This window comes from Bison bison, unplaced genomic scaffold (genome assembly GCF_000754665.1).
Source record: "Bison bison bison isolate TAMUID 2011002044 unplaced genomic scaffold, Bison_UMD1.0 scf7180017864139, whole genome shotgun sequence".
NCBI classification, from domain to species: Eukaryota; Metazoa; Chordata; class Mammalia; order Artiodactyla; family Bovidae; genus Bison; species Bison bison.
In genome coordinates, this window is record NW_011494711.1 from 586,320 (window position 1) to 592,587 (window position 6,268).

The 6,268-nt window shown below is 38.2% G+C and overlaps 1 pseudogene; it reads right to left on the reverse strand.

The window, feature by feature from the left end:
- Positions 1–661: 661 nt before the first annotated feature.
- On the reverse strand, positions 662–1,074 carry LOC104988642 (annotated as a pseudogene).
- Between the last annotated feature and the right edge of the window lie 5,194 nt (positions 1,075–6,268).

Genomic DNA, 6,268 nt, shown 5'->3' on the forward strand with positions numbered 1-6,268 from the left:
ACTCTCTTGCAATCCTATGGACTGTAGCCTGCCAGGCTCCTCTGTCCATGGGATTTCCAAGGAAGAATACTGGAGTGGGTTGCCATTCCTTTCTCCAGGGGATCTTCCCAACCCAGGGATGGAACCTGCATCTCCTGCACTGGCAAGCAGATTCTTTACCACTGAGCCATCTGGGGAACCCACTCATCTCTATACATGCATATTAATTCTCTTAGGGGGGAAAAAAAAACAAAACAAGATTTTTCTCATCATTTTGATTCTCCTCCAAAATTGTGTTGTTCTCTTTTTGTGATTGTTTTCTACACAATCTCATTTTATTGTATTTGGATCCTTAAGCAACCAAAGTTAGGATATTGGAATGTACTTAAAAAGGACTCAGTTATCAGAGATTACCTTATTTTTGAGGAAAGAACTGCCAATAACTATACTTTCTTGTCTTCAATTTCCAAAGGATTCTTTATAAAATAGCTTTTTCACAAATAAGTATACATTCATTTGCTATTTTGCTACTTAGCTTTAATTTTAAGAATGTTAATTCTTCCATAACCATTTCTTTTTTAGGAAAAATTATAACAAGGTCTTTACTTCATTTACTTTTAGCTATTTCATAAATACCAGAAGGGAAACTAGATGATTTGTGAGAAAACTTAGGAAAAAGTACTTAGAAACCCTTCCAGTCTTCCCTCACTGTTGAAGAGAGATCGAGGTCTTCGAAGTTTTGGGTTAGGTGGGTGAGCTCCAGACAGACTGGACCCTCCAGGTAGGTGGTTCCCCTACAGCACTTTGTGGTCACTGAATATATGACTTGTCCAACAGTGAACATGATCTCAGCCAGTTCATGATTAACAGGGCTTTATTTGCCGGACAGGCAGAGCTTTGAGAAGCTCAATATACTCAATGTTGGAGTGCTGGAGAGCATTGCAGCAAAGTACACTTTTTGCTTATTAAAATATTTTAATAAATAAGGATCCAGAACAATCTGGCCACTCTTAATTCAGCAGTCTTTTGCATTGCTGTCACAGTCACCTTCCCCACGACCCATATGACATGGACAAATGAATGAGCTATCAACATTATGTGGCTTTGGTCACCTCGAGGGCTCCCATGCCATGGAGCTCCCTAACCCTACCCACTCCAGTCCATCTCCTTCTGTGGTAGCAGAAGCTGTCAGTCACCTCCAGATTCCTTTCATGTCATTTCTGATGAGTGCATATTGGGCTACCTCAAGAAAATAATGCAAAAGTCAGAAAAAGAAAAACAAATATTGTATATTAACACATATATGCGGAATCTAGAAAAAATGATACAGACAAAACTATTTGCAATGCAAAAATAGAGACACAGACATAAAGAACAAAGGTATGGATACCAAGAGAGGAAGGGAGTGATGAATTGGGGGGTTGTGATTAACATATATAGACTACTATGTATAAAATTGCTAACTAATGAGAACATACTCTGTAGCACACGGAACTCTACTCAATGCTCTGTGATGACCTAAATGGGAGGGAAATCTACCCCCACAAAGGGGGATATATGTATACACACGGCCGGCTCACTTTGCTATACAGCAGAAAATAACACAACACTGTAAAGCAACTATCTCCAATAAAAATTTAAAAATACAAAATCATAAATAGTACTGATGACCTATGAAGTCATTAGAATGTGAGTACACAAGTTACAGAAATATGCTTTGAAAAGGAATTAAAAAGTTTACAGAAAGCTATTAAAATAATTTCAATATAATCAATTCATTTGAAACACAGAAACAGATGAACCAAAAAATATCAAATTTGACTCTTTTTAACTTTTTACCTTTTCTACAGTTTTTGCTAATTTTTAAGAAGGCATTGACCCTTGACTGATGTGAAGATACAAGATTAGAGTATAGGTCTGCTACTGAGGTGTCTTCACCAAATTTGGTTTGGAGAAGTGTTTTGTTTGACTGGCACAAAATTAAAAACAAATTTATCTTAAAATTAAATATGCTGCCAACATTTAAAAATTAAGGCATTTGATATATTTAATATTGTAAGAAAACTCCATAATTCTGACATTTTTTGAAAAAACAAAAATAAAGCCTAGCTTGTAACAAGGGGCACGGCAGCCATCTGTCAGTGCTGTGTTCAGGCTGCTTATTTTAGCTGGGCACTGCTCCCCAGTTTGCCCCAGTCTCATTTCCTGTCTTCTGCAAGATCTTAGTTTCTATCTCCTGAGATAACGTAGGGTTCAAAGGATACTTATATCTTCTAGCAAAAGACAGAATCATAGTATTTTCTTATTTCCTTCCTTACAACATTCCCATGTACTTCCAAATGATAATAATATAACATGGAAAGGAAAATAAGCAGAAGTGTAAAATAATCCATTGGAGATAAACTGATACAACCACTCCACTCTAAGCACATCATCTATTTGCTTGATAATTCAGCTTAAAATGAAAATCAGTGAAAAGATCAGCTATCTTATGTCTTTCTTAACCTAGGCTTACATGAGATCTTTAAAAGACAGACTTTTTGAAATGGTGACAGTATCTCGGGTTGTGCAAACCTGCAGGCTAAACTACAGATGGTGCCATTTAGCAAGGGCCAAATTGCTGGTTACAATCCACTGAAAAACACAGGGTTTATCATAGAAACATGGACAGTCGCTGGAATATCATGTCTCTTTGGGGCATTGTTTTAACAAATGCATTTACAAGAAAAATGGTCTCTGTTAACTACAGTTCCCAGAATACCTTGTAGAACATTCTGTCTGTATTGATCATAAAATGGCAGAGCCATTCTGCCTCCTCTGGCAGAACTCAGGGGAAAGTGAGCAAGTGCATTACACCATGTGACAAACTTTAAATTATGAAAAACACTAGTGTGTAGTTTCATCAGAATTTGCATTCTGTTAGCAGGAGATAGATCTGAAATCTATTTTTATCCAAAGGATCTTGTTAAACTAAGATTGCCTGTTACTGTATGTAGTTGCTTCATGCAGTAGTGCCTGATGGTACTTCTTATAAACAACAGAGAATAAACCCAAACAAGCTGAAAAATTATTTATTGCAATTTATTGCAAAATACTGCAATTCAAGAAAAATTACATCTGCATGGACTGCATAGTTTGAATACAATTTATGGTGTAGTTTCTCTTCATTAACCACATCCCAGAGAATTTTCAAAGCATCAGCTTGCATATTATTAACATGAACTTAAAATAACAATATAGAAAGCTTCAGGATTAAAGTAAAAGGTTAAGCGTAAAATGCAAGGTGCTTTAAGTGCATCTATATACTTACAATTCTTTAGAAATTCAGCTTTTTAATTAAAGTGAACTAGACCTTACCTAGACCAGCTAGATTAATAAGTATTTCATTCTACTCTAACTATTCTCCTTAATAAAAGCAGATGGAATCCATTTTGCAAGAAAAAGTATAGTATTAACTATCATGGCTTCTTTTATATAGTTAAACACATATAATTATTCTCCAGCATTTTTCATGGAAAGAAACAGTGACAAAAAAGTAAATATAGCATTTGAACTCAATGGAAATCTTTTTTCAGTTACTCTACATTGCATGTATTTGGGTCAGTGATTGTTTTTGTTTATTTTTTTGCCATTTATATGCACCATCTATTATTTTACAGCTTGATATTCTTAAAGGAAAATCCATACAAATTTTATTTACAAATGCATGTGGCATTTTAAATCATTAAAAAGTTGAATGTGAAGAGTATAATAAATGAGTCTCTAAAAATTTCATATTATATTGCCCACATGTCCTCTCGTGATTCACTCTCAGATTCTTTAGGGCTTTCCCTGAAAGGTGGTGGAAGAGAATGGATTCTATCTGTTACTTATATGTACAGTTTCTAGATATGATTATATTATAAAGGCCACTGCTGCTGCTGCTGTTAAGTCGCTTCAGTCGTATCCAACTTTGTGCGACCCCATAGACGGCAGCGCACCAGGCTCCCCCGTCCCTGGGATTCTCCAGGCAAGAACACTGGAGTGGGTTGCCAAAGTCGCTCAGTCGTGTCCGACTCTTAGCAACCCCATTGACTGCAGCCCACCAGGCTCCTCCATCCATGGGATTTTCCAGGCAAAGTACTGGAGTGGGGTGATTTTAATTCAGAAAAGAGTTTGAGGGAGTTACCTGGAAATCCAGTGGTTAGGACTCGACACTTCCCCTGATTGGGGAAGTAAGATCCCACAAGAAGCCTCACAGCCAAAAAGAACTGAGTTTGAATGTGAATCCAGAGGGTCTTTCCTAATTTCTTGTGATGCTGGGCAAATCAGTTAATCTGTCTGAGCTTAAGTTTTCTCATATGAAAACCAGGTATAAAAAATACTTGCTTCATACAATTGTTGAGAGGGTTAAAAAGAAAACCTTGCAATGCATCCATGACAACATCCAACATATAGGAAGCACTTTGAAAAGGTGCAATGGTTATGCTTATTTCTTCTCATTCTAAAGCACTACCAAAAGGCAGTCCAAGTCAACCTGGATTTGTATTAGATGCTGTTTTAAAACAAGAATTAAGTTTGAATGTTTCACTTGTTCAGCTATTACCACTATTATTTTCAAACTTCCTGGGTCAGCATATCCCACATCTCATTGATTAAGCCTCCAACCCCATCAGTGGAGAACTAGCCCTTGGCCTTTCAGGTTCCCTTGTTTGAGCTTCTTAGTTTTGTCACTCTGGTGAAATTTTAGTTTCTCTTCAGTGATATTTTCTTTGATGCACCGAGGCAGAAATAATCACTCAGAGCTTCTCTATTTTTCCAACATTAAGCTCTTCTCAGTGTGTCTGTTGATATTTGCTTCCTTCACTAAAAGCTAGTTGAGGGATAACGTGTGTTTCCCTAGCACTAATATGTTATTTGCAAGTTGCTGGAAGAGAAGTGGCCAAATTATATGAAAAATATGCTATGAAAAAGAAAGTTCTTTAATCTCTCAGTCGTGTCCAACTCTCCTATCCCATGGACTGTAGCCCACCAGGTTTCTCTGTCCATGTGATTTCCCAGGCAAGAATACTAGAGTGGGTTGCCATTTCATTTTCCAGGGGATATTCCTGATCCAGGTATGGAACCCATATTGTGTGTGTCTCCTGCATTGGCAGGTGGATTCTTTACCACTGTGCCACCTGGGAAGCCCTGCTGCTGCTGCTGGTGCTGCTGCTAAGTCGCTTCCGTCGTGTCTGACTCTGTGTGACCCCATAGATGGCAGCCCACCAGGCTCCCCCGTCCCTGGGATTCTCCAGGCAAGAACACTGGAGTGGGTTGCCATTTCCTTCTCCAATGCATGAAAGTGAAGAGTGAAAGTGAAGTTGCTCAGTCATGTCCAACTCTTCACGACCCCATGGACTGCAGCCTACCAGGTTCCTCCGTCCATGGGATTTTCCAGGCAAGAGTACTGGAGTGGGGTGCCATCACCTTCTCCATGGGAAGCCCTAGTATTAGCTAAATAGAACCTAATCAAACAATACTAAAAGCAAGCTAAGCGATATAAAATCACATATACTTTATGGAAGGAAGAGGAGCAGTTTGGTTTACTCTTCCTTAACCTGTGATTTTCATAAGGGAACTCCTCCATAAACGTTGCTGGTTCAGCTGCCATGACCCATGTCCTGTAGGGCCATCATAGCTACAGCATCAGCCTGGAGTCTCTCTGCCTCTACTTCCTCTCCACAGCCTGGAACAATGCCCCAGGCCATCTTCCCCAGTCCGGCCCAGCACCAGGTTATTCAAGTACTGAGAAGATGCAATGTCACCAATCTACACAGTGAGTAAAAACAACACTCCTAGTAGCAAAATGTCACTGCAGATGTAAAATCATCATTCAACAATCACCGTTTTTTCCTTATTTACTACTGACCTAAAAATAAGCATTTTGCTTCAATAGCTTAAAATGTTCACAATATTGTCTGCTGTTCTTACTAATACTTATTCATCTGATGCCTTTTGGCCTTGCCACTCACTGATACACAAGCTAAATATGCAGCAGAAAGTCAGTCATCACATGCACACCAGATTTTGGGACTGAACTTTACTTTGGGAGGTGGGAGATGAAGTTATAAATCAGAATGTTTTTAAAGCAGCTAAACACTATGAAATGCTTCTAGAATTTCTGTCAAAAATAGACTCCAAGGGAATGTAAATTGGAGAGTCTGTAAGTCTTTGTGAATATTATGAATGTTGTGCCATATTCATGTATTTTGATGCAAAAAAGGAATTATTTAAAAATAAAACAGCCTTGTCATAACAGATTTGAACT